Source organism: Nothoprocta perdicaria, unplaced genomic scaffold (genome assembly GCF_003342845.1).
Source record: "Nothoprocta perdicaria isolate Ctin4 unplaced genomic scaffold, notPer1 scaffold_16, whole genome shotgun sequence".
NCBI classification, from domain to species: Eukaryota; Metazoa; Chordata; class Aves; order Tinamiformes; family Tinamidae; genus Nothoprocta; species Nothoprocta perdicaria.
In genome coordinates, this window is record NW_020454760.1 from 2,502,040 (window position 1) to 2,523,662 (window position 21,623).

A 21,623-nucleotide genomic window follows, 5' to 3' on the forward strand; every position below is an offset into this window, starting at 1 on the left:
AAGATTAAGAAGAATAAAATATTACCTTTTTCTTCCCCTCATCTGTGCTCATTCTTCCTTCTCCCTGCATCTCCCTCCTCATCCTTCACTCACCTGTATAGCTTCCACTCCTCTGCCTTCTCTCTCGGGGAGAAGAGAGAAATAACTGGAAACATGAAGAACACGCAAARAGAAGGGGAGATTCAAGACACTTCGGGTCAGTGAGAGGCACTTCCTAGCATTCTTTCAATTGCAAAACTTCTCTTATGCCAATATCATCACTTTTGCTGGATCACCAAACATTTCTGCTCATGCTTACAAACTGGTAAGTGAGTATTGCTATGTTTTATGGTCCTGCTAGATTGAATGATGCTTCTGAGAAGTCTAGATACCCAGTGCTGAGAACGGGCAACTGCCAATRTGCTTGGCAGTTAAATATATGTGAATATATTCCTGCCTCTACTGTCTTTCATAGTATCATCTTTCGTGTTGCCTTTTGTAAAAAAAACAGAGGTCTCTCTGAGCAGAAGATACTTCTTTTAGGCAGAATATTCTTGTGACTCTCAGCAATCTCTTATGAAATGTCTAATGATTGTTTTTAACTTGTTAATGTCAAATATGTAGTAGCTGTGTGGCCTGGGAGATGAAAAGCCAAAGCAATTCTGCCAAGCAATCTCAGATTTTGCAGAAGCTTTTGGAGTTTTCATTTCTTAATGTGTAACTTCAAACCAAGCATTGAAAGCAAGCACAGAAATCCATGTCTCTGATTTCTGTCTATCTAGTTGTTAGCAAGGAACAGAACTGAAATGATTAATCAACTTTAACAGATGTGGAATCAAATCCATTGGTTCCCTAGATATAATCAGAGTTTCATCAAGAGCTACAATCCGTTCATGTTTGCTTATAGAGATGCTATCCAAGTAATCTGGAGTTGCTCTGATTGCCAGTGTCCACAATTCACGTGTTCTGGATAAAAACTAAAATAGGAAATGAACTTTACAAGCAAACAGGCATGGATGAGACAGAAGGGCTAAGGCACATCATTAGTGCTACACAAAGCTTCTATGACACAGAAGCAAGGAGGATAAAATGGAGATAGATACAATTAACCTTGGCCTCTAAATCTGGACTTCAAAAATGGAAGGTGTATTAATATCACATTCCTACTCATTTACCTGGATCGCTATAAAAAGCTGGGAATAGAAGGGTAAGTACTGCATAGTGTGAGAAATACACTGCACATACAAGTACCAGTGTACAAAAGTCTCTACTACTTCCCCTCCAGACAGCGGCTGCTTAAAGCGGAGTGGTTCTGGTGACAACAGGAAGGTTTCTCTTTGGGGCTGCTCCTGGCGCGGTGTGAGCTCATTATAGCTCCCCCCGGCCGGGCACTGTGGGTACGTCTCGTTGACCCAACCTTGTTCACCTAAAAGCCAGACACCTCATTTGAGATGGACATGTCTGCCAATAACATGTAACTAACTATCTTAAAATGCCAATTTACTTCAGCTAAATGAAAGCTCTCTCTTTTGTTAGTACTGTAGCGCAAAATTTGGACATTTCAATACATTTTGCCATGATTCTCCCCAAGCAGTTATTTATTTATTTATTTTTAAGATATGCTGGAAAGCTTCAGCAGAAGCTTAACAAACACTGCTGACATTCTGGTAATTGAAATGTTTCACTGCAGTTTGAACTGCCCTGACACATTTCTTCTCAAATTGGTTCAAGTCAAAATGCTATTTCACAGTGCAATGTAGTTGGTATATTATTTTTAATCAGTGGACTGAAAGCTTTAAAAATTTGCCAATTAATTGGCTTTTTTTTTTTAAATTTTCTATTTCTAAATTTAATAGCCCTTCACATCAATACTCTTTTCCCCAAATAATAAAAATTTAGAATGTGATTAAACTTCTCACCCAAGTAGTGTAACAGAAGGAAAAAGAAACGAAGCAGATCATAGCAGAGAATCAGTTCTCATCCTTCACTGGGATGGAACTGAACGGCACCTTACAAGAAAGTCTAGGAGTCAGAAATACTGAATACACTTTATTGATTCCTAGACATACTTTTTGCCTGCTCCCTAAAAGACACACATAAAAAATCCAACCCTCTAAAACCCAACTTCCCAGCCCCTCCCAAAATTCCAAAAAATAAACCCTCTAAGCTCTGCCAAACAAAAAGTGAGCAATTCCCCCAAAACAAAACCAAACAAACCAAAGACTCCCCTCAAAAGTAAAAATAAAAAGCAAGATATTATGAATGTTTACTTATTACTGAATATTAATGCAGGTCTATATGACAGGACACCGTTTCGGGCTACCTCATTTCTGTTTTCCCTCAACTATGATCATCTGAATTCTGGGTGAAGCCGATCAGGTATGTTTAGACGCCTTCACTACAGTGCTTGGGGATGAGGGAACAGCACTGCTCTCCACTGAGCAAATGGGGTTCCAGCTCTCAATTGGCAAAATGCTTCAATGAAAAAGACCTTTTTTCAAAACCAGTAAGTTTTCCATGAGCATCCTGATCCTATTGAAAGTAATATTGTGTAGATTATTTAATCTTCTTTGAAACTGTGGTACTATGTCTTTTGTCATTCAATAAATGAACAGACCATAAATATTACTTTGTATCAGTGGACACATTGGTGTAACGTTTTACATATGGAAAATTTAAACTCCTTCCACCTCTGCGTCAATGTAATTTCCACTTCTTTTGTTTACTTTTGCTATAGCAGTGGAGGGTCTTATGGGGTACTCTGAAATCAACGCATGTTTATAATTATTGCTAGTAAATTAATACGAAACCACAAGTAAATACCATATGCAGTATGTAAATATTGTTTTGTTATAAGCAAATCAGATGGGAATATCATGATGCTGTAGCCTCAGATTCTAGGCTTAGTTATGTGTTATACATCTTAGACAGTGCTGATCTCCCTGCTGCCATACTCACAAGCATCAGAAAATGCAGTTATTACCCTTGGCAAGTTATGCATACTGAATATTTTCTACATACTATAGCAGTAGACTGCATTGGGTAGGAATGAATAGGCATTTTCACTGAATAGACTGCACAATCAAAATGCAAATAAGATTTGCTAAGCACTAATTAGAAAAATACTTCTAGTTAATAATTGAGCAGTTAAACAGAACAAAACCGGCCTTATTGAAAGGATGGAAAAGTCATTGACAGCTCTCTTCAAGAAATTCTACAGATGCTGGCTTGGCCACTGATGCAAGCTTTGCTGTGTTCTGTTCCAAGTACCTATATAAAATGCCTCTCATCAGATTTGCACTTTCACATACACTCTTCAGGTTAAAGCTGTGTGAAAAGCAGAGTATTAGACCTTTATTTTACTTTTATCAACAGTGTATGTTGCTGCAGTGTGGATAGAAAGATATTGCCTTGTGTCACAGTTTTGGGTATCATGTTGTTTCAATGAACTATAATAATTTTAGGTCTTACACAATCAGAACCACCTCCCCTGAATAACCAGCGGTATGTTTGACCTGCAGAGCTTTATGAGTGACCAATTCCATACTCAAACTGAAAACAATGACATGATAAAACCACATTGCTGTTATTGCTGGACTGGAAGTCAGGCTGAGAAACACTGGTTCAGTGACRTGCTCTTGCCCATGGTGTCAAGAAACCACAGCAATTCTGCTTTATAAACATATATCAGTTGGTAGCATGAAGTCTTTTCCAACTCCCATCCATGTCACTGTGTAAAAAAGTTTCATGTTGAAGGAAACAAATAYGGGGAAAAAAAACCCACTATAATGGCAAGGGAATATAATGTTAACCTGGTCCACTGGTGAAATCTTGTCTAAACAATAAAGACAGAATATGGAGACTTGATATAGCCTATGGGTTATTACACAACGTGTACAGATGCTGAGCAATTATGCTGCAGCCTGGGGGTATATTCTACTTCCCCTAAAGTCTCCACTGATGTCTCCTACATGAAGCTGATTCACTTAGGCTTTGCATGTGGTAAACAGTCAATTCTGGTAGCACTGCAGTGAATTAACTGCTGATGAACGCAAACATATGTATCACATGATTACCCCTGTGTATTTAATTTAGCTTTGTTCTAAATCAGTTTTATATTTGCAGAATTGTACGGCCACTGCTAAAGAAGAATAGGCCTCTGGCATCAAAGTTTTCCATCAATGAGCTGTCAAAAGTAATACTAAGTCAGTTGTGCTTCAGTGATGTTTAAATAATGGTAACAGAGCAGAGAAGACCCAACAATCCACAAAACTATTTTATTACAGTACCTTCTGCTCTGGTGCAAAACCTCCAAGCCCTTTGTCCACTTAATAACTGCTCTGGGAGAAGCGCTTGGTTTACATCCAATTGTGATTTCACCTTCAGCTTGAGCAACAGACATTTTTTTCACAAGATTTTTGGAAAAATCAAGGGCTGCAGCTAAAAAATAAAAAAGAGCAAAATAAATGCAGTGGACGGGTTAAATAAACTTGCTAAAATTTTCTCTGAATAATATAATAAAGGATCCAATAATTGCTTTGCTTTTGTAGTTTCTGCAAAAGTAGATAAACAAAAGTATAGTTAAGTATTATGGTTATTCATTATGTCCTACTATTATTACAATTTCTAAACTGTTTATTTGGAAAAATGCTGAAGTAATACAGTGATACATAATCAAGAATCAAGAACAGAGAAACTGGCAAAGTAGTATGTGCAGGCTGGAACTGACAGGTAGAATTTAATCCACTCACTCCTTAATTTTAAACTTTCAAAAGGGTTTCTTATTCTAGTCAGTATCTGYTTTTTTTCATGTTTACTTACCTATCACCCACAACTCAGCATTGGCGTAAAGAGCATCATGTCTGTTTTCTGCAACACACAGATAGAGGCCAGAGTCTGACATATTCAGCATAGTTATGATAAGAGTTCCATTTTCTATGTGAATTCTCTCCTGGTAAATGGTGGAAAAAGACAAAAACATTGACAGAATGCTTGGGCAAACCATCCTGAAGTTCTCTGATACTCTACTAATGCCCCTGATCATGCTTCAGAGGTGGAGATAGGTTTTTTTTTTTTTTTTTTTTTTTTTAAATCAACATGGACAAATCCATCAGATTAGAGATTGTACAGCAGTTATGATCTTATAGGACCACTAAGCTCTTCAGAGCATTTGAAGAGCACGAGGCACCTATTGAAAGGTCACTGCTTTTCAAGGTTTCTCTACCCATTCTTGCTGTAGCATATGTTGAACTGCTTGTTGAGCTGTGAGTTGGTGGTTATGTTTCACCACAAAGCAAAACATTGCAGGACAGGAATGGCTGCACAACCCAGGAAGCCTTGAGCATTTTCTACACAACTAACTGTCAGATATGAGCCAGTTTCACAGGTTGTTCAGGGGTCATCTTTATTGTGTACATCCAGAGGGAGAGTGCCTACTGAGCCACAATTGCTTTCCTCACTCCCTGCATTGTCCTTGGGGGGTCTCCCAACCAAGAGCTGACCAGCCCAATCTCGTTTAACTTGAAAATTTAATGAGAGCACAGCCTGCAGTTGTATGGCTGGTGTACTGCTAGATAACTAGCAACATTATATTATTTATCTACTGTTAATTTTTGAGGCTCTCACTACAGATATCTTCTGCGTACTTACTTTTACCTTCAAGCTGTTTGCTATCCTCTCAATGCATTCTATTTTTACAAACACCCTTTGAATATAAAAACTTTTCATGAAGTAACACCAGCACTTCATATACATGCTGAATTCTCCATTTTTCTCAGCTGGCTCTTTTGAGCTATGCAGACAAAGAAGAATAAATCACAACATGTGCACAAGCAGAAATAACACAGGTGACCAATTAGGTGGCCTGAGAGACAAGCTGGCAAAGTGGACAATATGCTTGAATTCAGGTTTAAGCTGGAAAGCATATGGAGTGTATGAGATTTCCAGCAAAAGGGATGCTGTGACAGAATGTATTATAGCTCCCTTGTACTTTCACCTCCAAACTATCCATTTTGTCCATTGAGCAATAACATTGAGTATTCTGTTTCCTGAAGTATTCCATTTACAATACACAGTAGGTACTATAAAAGTGTTGGTTGAAAATATTTGTAAAGCATTTATTCTTTTTTTGTTGAAAGGATGCAACAGAAGAGTGACAGACTCTGAATATCACTGTCTTCAAAGAGAGAGAGAAAAGGGGGAAATAAAATGTCTTGCTTAGGTGGAAGTAACAMTATCAGTGAAATTACCAGGTTCTTAGAAATCGCCATTCAAGTAAATTCTGGTTAGCCTTCTCAGATGCTAGTTGGRCTCTGTTTAGGACTAAATCAGTAGAAAAAAAATCATATGGAAGGTCAGACCTCCCTCCAATTAATTCAAATAGCACTTGTAAGTCAAACAAGGGCTGCTGCAACTTAGAAGGTGCTAATTTACCCCATATGTTTTGAAAATGCTTCCATATCTGTTCTTGCTACACAGAAATTAATTGCAGTATTATTTCTTCCCTCGTAAATAAAATTGCATTACAGATGAGCCATGCCATTTTATGCCTGAAAGATGCTTAACACATTGAAGAAAATTTGGCCTCAGTAGAACACAGACTTCAAAGAATCTGTTGCTGCAGAAGCTCTTTTCCATGAGGTAGCCAAGAACTGAAGACAGGAAGAAGAATGATCCAAAGCTTGACCATGACAGGATGAAAAAAATATATTGTCTTAAAAAATAAAGAGCCAAAGTCAAGTTCTCAAAGACTTGGCCCACTTAAGAACCTGATCAGATTTATTAGATGTTTGAGGTCCAGTTGAGTTCCCCTTTCTTCCTCCATTCCTACCACTCAATTATTTCCTTTTCAACTTTGGTCTTTATCCTTGAAGTGAACCACCTCCTCAACTTTTGCTTATCATATCATTTGGTTTCCTTTGGTTTATTATTCTTACATATGACTCCAGATAATCAAAGTAACTCAATTAACTGATTAAGAGAGCATAAGAATGGCCATACCGGCCTACAGATTTAAGAGCAGAAGGAGAAGTGTATGTTAACAGGCCGATGAGTTTATAATACTAGTTGATGATACACTTTTCTCAGAGAGAAGCAATTGTCATCTTACAGGTTTCCTGCGTTAGAGACTGTACCTATAAGCATGCATTCAGTAATTCTAGCCAGGCCTTTCTTTCACTAATTGTACTAGTTACTTTTGAACTTGTGCATACTAATTGCCGTATCTTGTATCAAATAGATGATCTGCAAGATACACTGTATAAAGACGGGGTGGCTGTGTATATAACAAAGTGTTGACAGTATATATGGTTTTAATGTACAGTTATTGGGGCTTAGTATTGCAAAGAGTTTATTTCATTAATTTTCATTAAAAATTTATTAATACATTTTTGAAAAAAAAGCGATGGAGTATAAAATGAACACCATGACTAAACTGTGAAAACAGAGAGACATGTCAGAAAGCAAACAGGAAGATACCATCCTTACCTCTGGCCAGTGAGAGGCTGGCCATTTTTTAATCAGCTGTAGGAAGGACTTGGTTTTCCTTTTGCCTGACMTCCCCAAAATAAACTGTCATAGAGCGATAAAAAGGCATTCTGGATTTTTTTTATCCCATTCAGGGAGTGCCGAAAAGAACATGCAAACCMTTTTAAGCATGAAAATGGTAGTTTCATTGGAAGTACTCTACAGCACTGAATCATGTTAGTATTTGACCAACACATTCATTCTGTATTTCAAGTGTATTCTAAATGGCAATGCTCTGGCACTAAACTTCAGGACCATGTTAGAAAAATGTTAGCAATCAAATAGCTAGAGATGAGGAAGCTCAGACTAGGTATTGTTCCTTTCTACAACCTAAGTTCAGAGAAACAAGCAGTGATTTTGGGTGCCACAATTCCAGATTCCTTTTCTGAAAGGAATGAGACACTGTTACCCTGAGAAAAAAAAAAGGAAAAAAATCAGCTTTTGTCTTGAGGTACTTCAGTCTGTAGACGAAACATGGAAGTATCAAAATTATTAATCGGTACCTCATAGAAAATGATGGATTATAGGTGACACCACCATTATCTGASCCCACAGATCACTCCAATATAATTTACAACACAAACAGAACATGAAGAAAATAGAACGATTCTGGTTAGATTAACACGTTCTAAATATCTGCAGGAGCATAGCCCATGGTCACATTAAGTTTACATTGCTATGTAAAAGGAGAACCTGCAAGAATCACCTATGAGCTTCAAATACATCCAAATAAACACATGAGGACTGAACTGAGCAGACATTAACACGGGGAGGCTCACATGTAGAATACCACTAACTTCTAACTTTAGATAAGACCAAAGTCACATGCTTAGCATGGTCCCAGGTCAGGTGTCTCTGACTCCAGCCTCTAAAATAAATGGATATAGTTTAATGCTCTGTAGAAGGATACTGGCTTTCTTGGCTAAGTTATTTAAGTACAACTCTATACACTCCATATTTAGTCCTTATAAAGGACAGTTCTGTTTTAGGGATGGAATTGTCATCCACTGAGACAAAAAGAACAAGATACTGAAAATGTCCCCCTCTCTACCTCTCTAGAGCTATTGGACCAGCWGATGGTTGGTAGAAAACCAACCATCCTGGATGGTTGATAGAAAACATATAAGTATCTGGGATAAAACTGACAAAGGTCACCATACTTAAGAGTAATTCTAATTACCTGGCATCCTTATTATTATCAGAGTTTAAGATGCTGGGTATAGGAATCATACACAAAAGAGCAGAGAGTACCTGCATCAGAAAGCTTATTTCCTAAATGAACAAGCTATACAGAGTGAATAAAGACGTGGCTGTAAAGCAATTAGGAGAAAGTCAATTACATAGATATTATACCAGGCCAACCCTAAAATTATTAGAAAACTCTTGTGCAAATGCTTCATGAGTGCTGTTATATTTCACTAGCAACAGGTATTAATTAACTTACAAAGCATAATTAATAAGCACATTGTTTTAAACTGCATTAACGATCATAATTTTTTAATTAAATTTGCTGTTATTACTCATGCCCAGGTAGTCTTCTGAACTTAATTTTAATGGTCCTGCTTGATGGATATTCTGTGAAAATTAGTGGACAATGAAAATAAAAATAAATCTTGTATCTCTTTGTATTAATAGGGACTTCCTTAAAAAAAGAGCTTGCCATGGTCTTCTCACTAGACATTAAACATAGGCTCATAATTTTGCTTTCTGTAGTTGTTGTTCTTCATTGTTGTATTATTTCTCTCTTCTTTTTCTCTCTTCTTTTAAAAATTTTATAAGCTAAAGAGAATATCTTCACAAATTCTTATTCTGTCAAAATATGTTCATTTTAACCCCACTGCATTAGGAATGGGAATAAAGAGCATACAACTCACATTTCCTGTAATGAAGCATCACATGATGGACCACAGGCAACTAATGAGCACAGGAAGAAAGGCAGAAGAGGGATCAGTTTCACAGAAACATTATTCCCCTCTTTTAGACAAGCAGGAAYCAGACTGGGAGACTGCTCTGCCCTCCCAGATCTGCTTCTGGGGCAGCACAGCTTTATGCTACAGTGAGGTACTGAGAGTAAACCTTTTTGTCTGCCCTTACAGTTCTGTGTGAGTGTACTGAGGATTTTATGTCTCATATTAACCTTTACAACTTCATCATGGCACAGTCCACATTTCCAATCCGAGCTTTAATGCAAAATATCTTCATTTGCTGAGGATTTAATTCAGTGAAGGTCACTGAAGACCGCCAATCATTTTTTAATCAGCTTAACCTGAGCTACATTTCATCTCTTCAGTATGGGGCTAATAGACTTCATCTACAAAAACACATCTGCACACTACCATATTCTAAAATAAATGAAGAAATTAATCTGTTTACCATAGACAAATAATTGACCTCTTGCAATGTTTCTTCCACAAGTATTTCCTGCAATACACTCATAAGAGCCTTCATCTTCTTCCTGAACATCTGGGATTTCAAGTACTCCTTTGGTTTTGTCATGTTTGATTTTCCTCAACGAGTTTTCATCAGACCTCTTCCAACTAATAGTAGGAACTGGACTAAATAATTACATTGTCAATACAGAAAAAGAAAGAGCATTTATTATGGCAGCAGATGTAATATAATTTCCTTGCAGTTTGAGGGAGAAGTGGTCAAAGGCCTTAAAATAATTAAAAGAAATAATTTACATTTCTACTAGTGGAATACAGAGGTTAGTTAGACTATAGTTTTATAATTCACCCAACTTGTTTTGAAATACAAATCTTATAATCAGACTTCATTCCTCAATCAGCTGTATGATTGATAGCCCAAGTTTGATTTAGCCACAGTAACTCAGTAACTGAGAGTCAAATCCCATCCTTAAACAGAGATAACAGATCGAAGGAAAAACTTTGGAAATGAAAACAAACACTACAGAAGCACTGAAATATTGACCAGTTTTCAGAGTAAACAAATTCTCTGTAGCATTAGAGGTATTTTAACATCTCACAATATGAAGCACTGGGCAAGAATTCAGAGGAGCTAAAGCCAATAAATCAAGGTATTAAAAAAGGAGTCAGGGTGGAGTACGCAGAAAGACAGTTGAGTGTGGAAGTGGGAAAGCATTAGACATAGAGTTTGAAAGGAGATAAAGACCAAAGAGAATATTTCTGTTTCATGTTTTTGTAGCTTATCATTTTCATTTATATTTGGATCAATGTATTCTATGTGATAAAAAATAGTCAAGTGGGAAGAAAGCTATAAATACTTCTTGGATTTCTRGTAATATCACAAACCATACAAGCCTCACTTTCATGATCTATTATGTCACCAGAACACTTTGAAATATTAATAGTCTTGGATTTCACAGTTGCTTTTCCATTACTGAAAACTAAAGCTGCTTTTCCCTCAGCAGAAGAGCAGTTACATTTTGAAGAAGCTTTGACTAAATGCTGACTACTTTTCCATTGGAAGTAATGTCAACAGCAAACATTCAGTACTAAACTTTAAAATAACTTTCATATGAATTAGAAGAACATGTTGCCCTTTTCTTAATAGTTCCCAGCATCTCTGACTTGGTATTCCAGCTTAAGAAGCATTTATTGCTTGTTAGCTGAGGATGTAACTTCAAATTATTTAGGTCTCTGGTTCAAATCCTTGTTTATTAACCTGAGAAATTAAGTAATACCTAAAAAAAACCCTAACCTATTAAGCAAATTTAGGCCTAATCCTGCATTTTAAGTCTGTTTAGCCATGGTATTAATGAAATCACTCAAAGATAGCAAGAGTAAGGATCCATAAATAGCGTGAGTGCTTGTCCATTTGTGTGGAYTGAACAAATGGTCAGATGTTCACCGTGTAAGTACAGGTGCATAAGCAAAGACAAGACTGCATACAAGACAATTTACAGCTCGGCCACTCTGAAATGCAATGAATAACATGTAATATCTGCTTATTTCTGCATTGCATTATGAACTCAAAACACAGGGCAGGTATGCTAGAGGTAAGGCTGAGGGCAGGTGGAGGTTAATAAGCTAAGCAACAGCATCTCTAGGCTATCCCTCCCTCTGCTCTGTAACACACAACTGGAGACAACAAATTTAGCAGAGCGATCTCCGAGAGCTACTTGGGGAGCAGAAGAGTTAACTACCCAGCTAACCTTTATCAACAGGGTAACTGAGCTGCTGGCGACAGCAGTCTGTAAGTGCACACAGTCTATTCCAGATTTTGAAGACAGTCCCGCATGCTAAATATTCTCATACACACACACACAATTTGTAGGCACAGATTTCTGACTTGCATATGACCTCTTCAAGAGACCTGAGCAATTTATTGCTGATATGGGACTGGAATGTGGCAGACCTTATAAACTAGGAAAAGCAAGGGAAAGAATAACTGAGATTTTGTTCTTCTGTTTACCACCTTGGTTCAAAACCTAAATAGTTGCTTAAATCCTCAAATTCTTCCAACAGTAATAGTTGCCATCACCACCTTTATTATTTATCCTCCACCAAAAGGCAGAAAAATATTTTTTCAGGTACCTGTTTAATATTATTCCTTACCAGAAACCTTTATATTTTTGCCAAATGCAGTAGTTGTTCTGTTAGAAGGTGCTATTTCCCCATAAATTTTTGGCAGTATCATTCACGGAGAATTCCTGTGACCCAGACTACTTTTTAATCATTTAGAAAATGTAGCTATTGCATTGAATATGGCTGTCCTATTATCACCACGATCAAGTCATGAAGATAACTGGTGGTATTTGCAGTCTTGAAATAGATTGATGCAGACTGTTGATGACAAAAGAGATCATGGCCAGGTTTTTAAGTGCTGTTGCATATTAAACAACAGATGAATAGCAGAATAGAATCATGAAGTGCATTGAATGCCAGAAGCACTTTACTTTGTTCAAAGCTCCTTCTAGATTTTTGTTTCTTTGGGAGGAACAAGCACATAAAAGAAACCCAACAGTAACACGCAGGACCAACAAGTTAAATGCATTCATTCATGCTCCACACGGGAAAGTGCTTCATCTAAATATTTCCTATTCTGCAGCCTGACTTAGTACTGACTATTTATGAATAAGGAAAGTCCACAGCTGACACCTAGGCCAGAGGCAGGACTCTGTAGAAAAAGGTCTCTTCTGTCAACTTGTCAAGTCAAGTTTACCAAACTGTGAGCAGAAGATGCTGCCCTGTTTTCCTTATCCATACCAGATAGYTATAATGACTTCCTTAGGGATGTTTCAAGGCGAACTCTCCTCATTTTTAGCCCTAGCCTTCATAACAATGGTGTTTGAAATGTACATTCTCTGATGTTAACTATAGCAGAATGACAGATATAAAACTCAAGAGTTTGGTTCATCAACTTTGCTCTATTTAAATATGTAATTGCAATAAATACTTAACAGCATTTTGTTCTCCTATTGGGGAGGCTGCACTGAGTGGCCTACTTTTATCAGAAGACAGAATTCATTTGTTAGGACAGCAGCTCCTCTTCAATCTGATTTATAGGTTAAATGAATGCTGCAGATTGCAGACTGTATTTTAGCTGTGTTACTATCACCGATAAAGAGAACCTTCATTATCAAGGCAATTGGAAAAAATCTGCATTTCTTCATTGCTTCTCCGCCACCCCAATATTCCATGATCTCAGGGTTTCCAGAGTGAATTTAAAATTCATTTTAAAGGTGAGAAAGTCTGTTAYAAGTCATTTTTATTTTATAAGTTGATATTTTAGGAAGTGAAACCATTGTCTAAGTGCAGGTATACAAAGCTTAATTTAATAGATAAAGCACTGTGCACTCCTGTAGCGTAATTCTGGGTGAACATACTGTATCCAAGACTAGCATCCGACACAYTTACAGATGAGTACCTCCCAGTACTAATCTAGCGGTGATCTAGCAACCAAAATCAAAACAGAAAAAAACCTTCCTTTTCATTTAGTCAGTGCCAATAACCAGATTAAAACAAGTAATTGTTTGAGGTTGCAAATATTCACAATATCTGAAAAGCAACAAATACACTCAGATTTATTACACTTCATGAAAAGTAAAGCCTTACTTTCAGCTGTGTAAATAAGAAAACAGCACATAAATATTAGTGTATTTGTGCATAAATCTATAGTTTACTTGAAAGCTTTGGAGCATCTACAAATACCAGGCACAGATATTAATTTTTATTTATATTCTACCCTATTGACGACAGAATCACAAATCCATAAGTTACCAACTTAGATAGAAAAGAAGATGGAAAATATTTTTTGGCTGTGACAAGTCTTGTCACACTGAACATGAAATTCATTTCTCTGCTGCATTACACCCTGCACCAAAATGAAAGTTCCATCTTTCTGTAGCAAAGACTCCACAGTTAGCAGATGCACTGCATTTGTGCCTTGTCTTTTATCCCACGTATCTGAGGGCTCTTCACAATAAAATTAAATTTGCAGTTTAGAAAATGTGAAACATGACTACTTACGTAAGTGAGACAAAGCCAAGATTCACAAAGTGATCACGTCTGTGTCAACTTCTAAAACACGGCAGAACTATAATTAAAGGGTTACAGTAATTAAAATACAGGGACTTCTAGCCTTGTTACATTATTTGGGTAAGAACAAAGAAGGAAAGGTAGGTGAAACCTGATATAACTGCTCATTTAGGGGCAGCAGCCTGAGGCCAGGGCATCACTGGAAACAGGATGCTCACTGTAACTCAGTTGTGAGGAGTGGATCTTCCAAGAGGTCCCAGCTAGCCATGGGAGGTTCAAATTCTAACCATTATCAGGAGCATGGTTAAACACAGCAAGTTTCACTTTTAGCAAAACTGATTCGTATGCATATATACCTGTTTCAAGCCTTCCAACTGACCCCTCTATAGCTGCTTACATAAAACCCTCAAGAACATACAAGAGTAGTCATTTAGTGAGGAAGTTATGCCTGGTATTTTTATGCAATTTGAATGAAGCTGGTCACACTCGGAGTCCAAATAGGACTGCTCAATTATCTTTGTTACACTAACAGCAAGAAAATGCACTTCCTAGCTAGAGCTGACGAAGTGCCAGCAGCAGAGAGCAATGGACACTGATTCTCCATATCAGAGAATAAGATGAATATAATTATATTTACATAATGACAGGTGCAGTTGAATTCACATACACATCAGACATGGAAATTATTTTGGTTCTTTTTTATTTCAGATCCTAGTTTTCCTTTAACAAAAAGAAATTTCAGAAATCAGAAATACAGAAATATAAAAAAACAGTAACTCATTATAATCACAAGCAAATACCTTGCTTTGAGGGATAAATAATGTATATATGTATATAAATGAACAATTTATGTCCAAGGTATGACTAAAATACATTGATCCAAACCATAACTTAATACTGAGACAGTCTTTAACATAACACATCAACATAACACATACTACTATAAAACATAGCCTCATTTCTTTTAATGGATTGCTGTGGACGAAAGCATTTCAAACAGTCAAATAGCTACTTCCTACCTCAGTTTACCATCCATTTAAATAATTAAATAGCATGTAATGCACATTTTTGGTCCAAGTTCCTTGCACTGATCATCATATTGACATATGCTACTTAAATTCCTTTCACTTGCCATTATATTTTTGGCAATGGAGACTGATTTATTTTCCAAAGCTTCTCTTCTGTTAATTGCATCCTGTAGGACAGGGGCGCAGCCTAAAGCACTTTTGACCGCTTTGGTTTGTCACATGCAAAGCAGCCTCAACTACTCTGACTTAAGGGCACTCCAGCCTCCTCAGTTTTCTAATTCCTTTGTCTCTGGAGGGCTTCAGAATCCCTTCGCCACATCCTCACCTTTTCCTTGAGGGCATGCCAGCGAGCAAGCCAGGCAACAGCATGAGCAACGCTCTGGCCCTTGATGCCCTCCTCGAGGCTGACCCCACCGCTGCACCCCTTGCATCAATGGGCTCAGTGGCTCCCAGGGCTGCTCCTTTCCTCTTACAGCTCCCGGTTCCCCGCTCAGTGGCTCCGACAGAGCCCATCGGGCACAGCGCTACACAACACAGGCTGCCATCGTGGCCCGGCCACCATGATGGCTCRGCCACCACCTACCTGCCCGCTGCCACCATGACCCCACCCTCCGTGGCCGTGCCCTCCTCTGACTGGCCACCATTTTGGCACCCAAGGGTGCTAGCGGCTATTCTGATTGGTTGCAGTTTGGGCACGAGGTGCGGGAGTTTGGAACCGCCTGGAACCATCTGGAACCGGCTGGGACCGGCTGTGGCTGGTGCAGGCTGTGGTTCGGCTGTTATGCTTCAGCGCTGCATCTCTGTCCTACTGATGTTTGTTCCCTTCAGAACAAATTGGGGTTCATAAGCAGACTTCAAGAGTGTTTAAGTGTGTGTTAATCACACAGCTTTAAAGGAAGACRCGTGACGAGAGTTTTGCAGTGCGGACTGCACCAAGAATACTTCTTCTTGGAGGGCTTCTTGAGCTTTAGTAACTCTTAAGCTCTCAAACAGCAATGATGTGAGGTATGTGGAATGTGTCTGCTTCAAGAGCCTATGGTCTTCCTGAAGGAATATTTCTTAATTATGTGAGTTTGATATCTGCCAGATAAAAAGGAATTTTAATGTTTGCACTTTTGTTTTCCTGTGCTTACGTTTGAAAGTTCTTTTAGCAGTGTCCACTAGGTACAATTTCCTGTTCAATAGAAGAGATGCTATTCTAAGTACTGTGAAACTGCTTTCATTTAAGCTTTTTTTTTTTTCTTCCAGACAAAAAACACAGCAGGTTGCCTATAATCTGCCTTAGATGTGAGAGATCTGTTATTCATAGCACAGAGGTAGTAGCAGTTGACAGCATTCTCTGAACCAGTGGACTAACAGTATGAATACAGAAAATTATGGATAATGGGAATGTAGTTCTGAAATCCAAGAGAGATGATAACCATTAGTGGTTGTGGCAGATCAGAGGTACAGCTCAACAAATGTTGAGCTGAATTGATTTTAACATAAACAGACAATAGCAGGGACTAGAATTTTAGTGGAATTCAGGCATCTAAAGGTACAGATGGCCACAGTACTGCTCTTTTATGTGTCTAACTATAATTGTAAACAGCTGGAGCTAGGCTCCTCAGAGCTTTCAGCGCTACCACTAATAGTCTGTGCACCTCTAAATATCCAGCTTTGTCTAGTAAGTTAAGATTATTTCACCTGCAATCTTTTTTATCTCCTATTTTATTCATATATAAATGTTAGCTGTGTAATAATGATTTTCAATTGATTCCAGTGCTAGCGAAAAATTCGGTACGAGTCTGTGTTCAGTTAGAAAGGAGAAAAAGCACACTGAGAAAAACAGCAATGCTCTGTATTAGACTTCTAACCTACTCGAAAAAATCTATAAGGAAAAAAAAATCCTGATATGCCATTAAGGAGTCTTTAGTTACAAACAGCATCTACTTAATATACATATAACCCACTATATGCACATCGTTAGCATGATATTAAAAAATGTGCAGAAAAAGGATTAGTGTGAGGACAACGAGAATCAGTGGTGTTTACTCAGTGGAACCCAGAGCAGGTATAGCACCACCAGTTTCAGCTACAATCTTGTGCATAAAGAAATGCATGCTAAGGTGCATAAAGCTCAGTCATTTGATTTTTCTAAGTACAGAGTAAGAGCTGAGGGATTTCATTCATTATCAATATGTTCTTTTGGTCCACTTTTTTTCACCCCCCCATAAAACGTGTTTAAAACGGTAAGTTCTGTGTGTCACATCAGCATAACTTAGTCTTCATTTACTTGTATCATTTACTGTTTTTAAAATAAGTACTTCAGTAATATCGGTGTATATCACATGCATTCCATGCAACAAATGGAAATACAAAATGATAACTTGAAATATAAAGCCTGTAGTAACTTACACACAATTAAAGAAGTATTTAAAGAGAAGTAGCTTGACAGTGTATGGAAAGGTAAATAAGCTTTAGCAGAAACGCTACAAATCTGGTAGTTGTTYTGCTCTCCCCCGGTGTTCCCTCTGCCCACTCCCCCCTGCTGAAGAAAATCCCACCTGCATATGGTGCTAAATTCAGCTCTAAAAATATTCTTCCCCTCCTTATATAAAAATTAGCCCTAAGATTAGTTAATATAAAAGTCTTATTTGAAAGGAAAGATCATTTCTCCTCTTATTAGCTTTCTATTTGCTTTATTTCTCTGCTTCTCAATATAGCTTCCACAGGTATATTTGATTAATTTGTGCTGTCTGCAAGTCAGGCTTTTAACCTCTAGGAAAGCTCTAAACACTTTAAAAGCTTACAGCCTTTAAAAAGGATTGTCAAAGTGAACTTAAACTAAATAGAGGTCAACAACCTAAGGTTATTTCAGCATTCCTAAAGAAAATGTACGCTCTTTGGAAAGACTGGTTTTCTGAGTCTAGTTACCTTTATTGAGTTAACCATTGCTCTTTGAATACAGACCACCCCTTGCAGTTTAAATGCTTCTGTAAGTGATTACTGCAGCATAAATAGCATAGGCAAAAATAGGCTACTTCAGATCTGAAAGATTTTAACAGGAAGGGCTATTGCTAAGACTGCACTCTAGGCTATCTTTGTGGAGAAGAGAGTGGTAAGAGCTATCTGAAGCTCTGATAAATTTGTTCTATGTGGTCCATTAACTATGTGTTCTTGAATTTTAGCCCATTTCCAAGTTTCATTCTTAACAAATGATATCAAGCAAAAAACATGCTCATGTTTTRATGCGGATGACATCTGCACTGTTCTGATGTGAATCTCCAGTTAGACCATAGAATGTTGAAAAGCTAGTCTATTCTTAGTCCAAAATACATTCTTTGGGATTATAATGTGTTACGATTTTTTTCCTGTGCAGTATTAGTTGCACATTTGACCCTTATTATCTGTAGCTTTCTCATCACCTTCCATTTTTGCATGCTGTGTTTCCTGCCCTATTTCAGATTCCTTCAGATTCCATTTCTGCCATGTTCRTCCATATTATGTTCCACAATGCACGTCTTTGATTAGTCCAGTTCGGCAGGGCAGGACTATGTGTGAGTTAAGCATCTAAGTGAGGATCTTGGTTCTCTCAGGAGGACTTCTTGGCTAACCCCTATGCGTGGTACCTTAGCAAACTAATTTGTGGCTTATAAAACATTGCACTGCAAAGTASGTACCCCCGCAGTTTTATGTCAGCAGTTTGTAAAACTGCTGCTCCTTCCAGGTGCCTGGCAGGTGACACCTGACTGAAGCATTCAATTGTATTCCAGCAGAGACATGAGTAATATTGCAATTCTGTTTTTAATAAAACACAGTAAATTAGAAGTTTCAAGTTTGGCTTTTCTTAATTAAATGCATAATTCATAAGCTAAGTGTTCTGCCAATAGCTTTGTTTTTACATGTTCTCCCCACCAACAGTGCCATTTGAAAAAGATTATTTATGTCCTGTCCCTCTGCTCCACCCCCCCCTCCACTGCGACATTGSTACAGTAATCTGTCTGCAAACTCTCATAATTTTATGGAGTTTTATGTTATTCTTTAACACTGTAGGACTAATATTAGAAATTTTGTGTTTCCAGAGAATGGTCAGGTTTTTTTTATATACTTGTCTTGATTAAATCGTGCAGTAGGCTGCTTTTTACTCTAGCCATTGTACCAGAGGATGCAAAAATATCTGAAATAGTCTACTACTGTGCATGTATTAGAATCCAGAGAATGTTTTGGAACAGGTTGCCCAGAGAGGTTGTGGAATTTCTGTCCTTTGAGATACTTAAAACTCAGTTGGACATTGTCCTGGGCAACTTTCTCTAGCTGCCCCTGCTTGAGCACAAGTGTTGTACTAGATGATATCCAAAGCTTTCTTTGAACTCGAGGTATCTTGTGATTCTGTAATTAAAATAAGTATTCCTTCTGTAAGAACTGGTGATAAAGCTCAGATTAAAAGAAGCTAAATTCTCTGTGCAAGACAGACAATATGAATCCTAATAAAATCTATTAAAACCAACTTTATGCTATAGAGAACAACTTCAAGAGGTAAGTCTACAAACTGACCTCATGAATTAGCAAAGAGTCAGTTCTTGTCTCTCCTGGTTTCCATTTTTGGAAGTTTTAAGTTCACTTTAGCTTCCAAAGTTTCTGTTACTCTCTCTTGTCTGTCTGTACTGCATTACTGCCTTAGGGCCYGTTGATGAATTTCTGCATTAACTGGGGACAAGTGCAAGTCCTTTTCATATTTAAATCCTTTCCTCAGTATTAAGGAATATAAACACTATCACTCTTCTAACTGCAGAATCATCATCACCAACCCCTGGGCCTTATTTGCCTAAAGTCTAATTCAAATCCACTGAATTCTGCAGAAGCCCTAATTTTAATTGACTTCAGTGGGAATTAGATGAAATCCAGAGAGAGAGGCAGAGAGAAGAACAGAGCTTTGGACCTCAAACCTTTGTTCTTTTCTAAGGCGTAGGACTAACTTAAGGCCTACTGCCTTAAAATATATTTTTTCTTAGAAAGTTACATTAGGCTAACATATTAAAATACATTGTTGTTTAGAAAATACATTGTGTTATAAAAGAAGCTACTGTTACTTAAATATTTTAATTTTTGTTTAGTCAGAATAAATCAGATTTGTAACAGACCCATTRAACGGTCAAAAGAAAGGATTAAAAGGCCCATGCCATAACTTTTAGAATTATATTCAATTGCGTGAGTAAAWCAGTTCTTGAGCAGAGTCTATAAAAAATAATACATCTACTAAATAGTAGATGCATAAAGGGGAAATTACAAAGCATATAACTGGCTAATGAAGTCTAGCTAAAATGAACACTTGAAAATTGTTGTAAGCTGCTTGGCTGAAGAAGAAAAAGTTACAGTTATCATTTGCTTGGTTTATTTTTTATTTTCCATTTAACTACAGGCTGCCACCTATATGTGGAAGTATCAGAACAGTATGAAAATTTCAGGATTTGGTTTACAGAAACATTTACAGCGAAATAAAGTGGTGTTAATCATAAAATTTTTGCCCTCTATTTTTTAATTCAACTCCTGTATGTCAGTCTCACAGGAAGTTTAGAAAACATTAATCACCTTCAGCTAACTCATTTTTTAATTCTATTCAACTGTTGCATGATTCTSTCTACAGTTCCTGTTAGCCTGATTGGTCTCAGCCCAAATGAACATATTTGAGCACTTAACACTAGAAAATGTTGTTTGCTCTCAAAGGATAATGATCCTGATGCTGTTATTAACTGTGTGAGGAGATGTCTCGGAGTGTACAGAACTGCATTTACTTTAAAGGAAGTACGTGTCAGGGGAGAGATAATTATAGCAATATAGAGTTAATTATACATATGCCACAGCATAGGCTATTTTATTCGAGATGTAATATTAGGTTCTTTTTTTTTTTTTTTTTTTTTTGCCTAGAGCCAATAACCTAGAGTGGGATAAGGTGACTAAATCTAATAAAACCTGCTTCAGTGTCATGGGGTGTACCTGAAGTCAAGAGACATTGCATCCGGACAAGAAATAACTGATAGGCAAGTTGAGAGCTTGGGCAAGCAAAAGGAGAGTATTGCCTCAGCTAGTCACTTGTGGGCTCCTTTTTTTCAGAGCACAGCTGAGAGGAGAGCAGTTGATAATCGCTTTTGATACACTAGTCGTGGGAATAAAACATTTCAGTGCTTTCCTCAGCCTGAGCAAATTCAAATCAATATTGCTCATTCCGCAGGAGAACAGCTAAAGGCTAGTGTCGCAGAGGAGACTTTCTACTCCTCCTGTTGAAGCTTGCAGAAAAGAATTRAAGATTCATAGGAGCACTGAGTGATAAAAGCATAGAGAAAATGACTCTCAACTGTAGAAAATTTCTCTAAACTGATAATTAAGACTGTACTCAGCTTTGTAAGGGGAGATACATATCAACTTCATTGGAAGATTACATATTTTATCAGACTGTTCAATATAAAACATGGAAACAACCTGGGGCAGGGACTCCAAGACCCTTTTTACCTAGAAGTCCTACTGCTTTTCTCATCATATCCCTTATATTTCTTCCTACACACCCAGGTTTTCTGTTGATTGGCTTCATGTATTCTTCTTCATTGCTCTTTTGCTGGTTGAGAATTAGGCGTATTTCTCCACCAAACAGGTC

At 37.5% G+C, this 21,623-nt stretch overlaps 1 pseudogene; it reads right to left on the bottom strand.

Annotated features, from left to right (window-relative positions):
- Nucleotides 1–21,623, bottom strand: part of LOC112944125 — a 219,604-nt pseudogene that overhangs the window by 180,322 nt on the left and 17,659 nt on the right.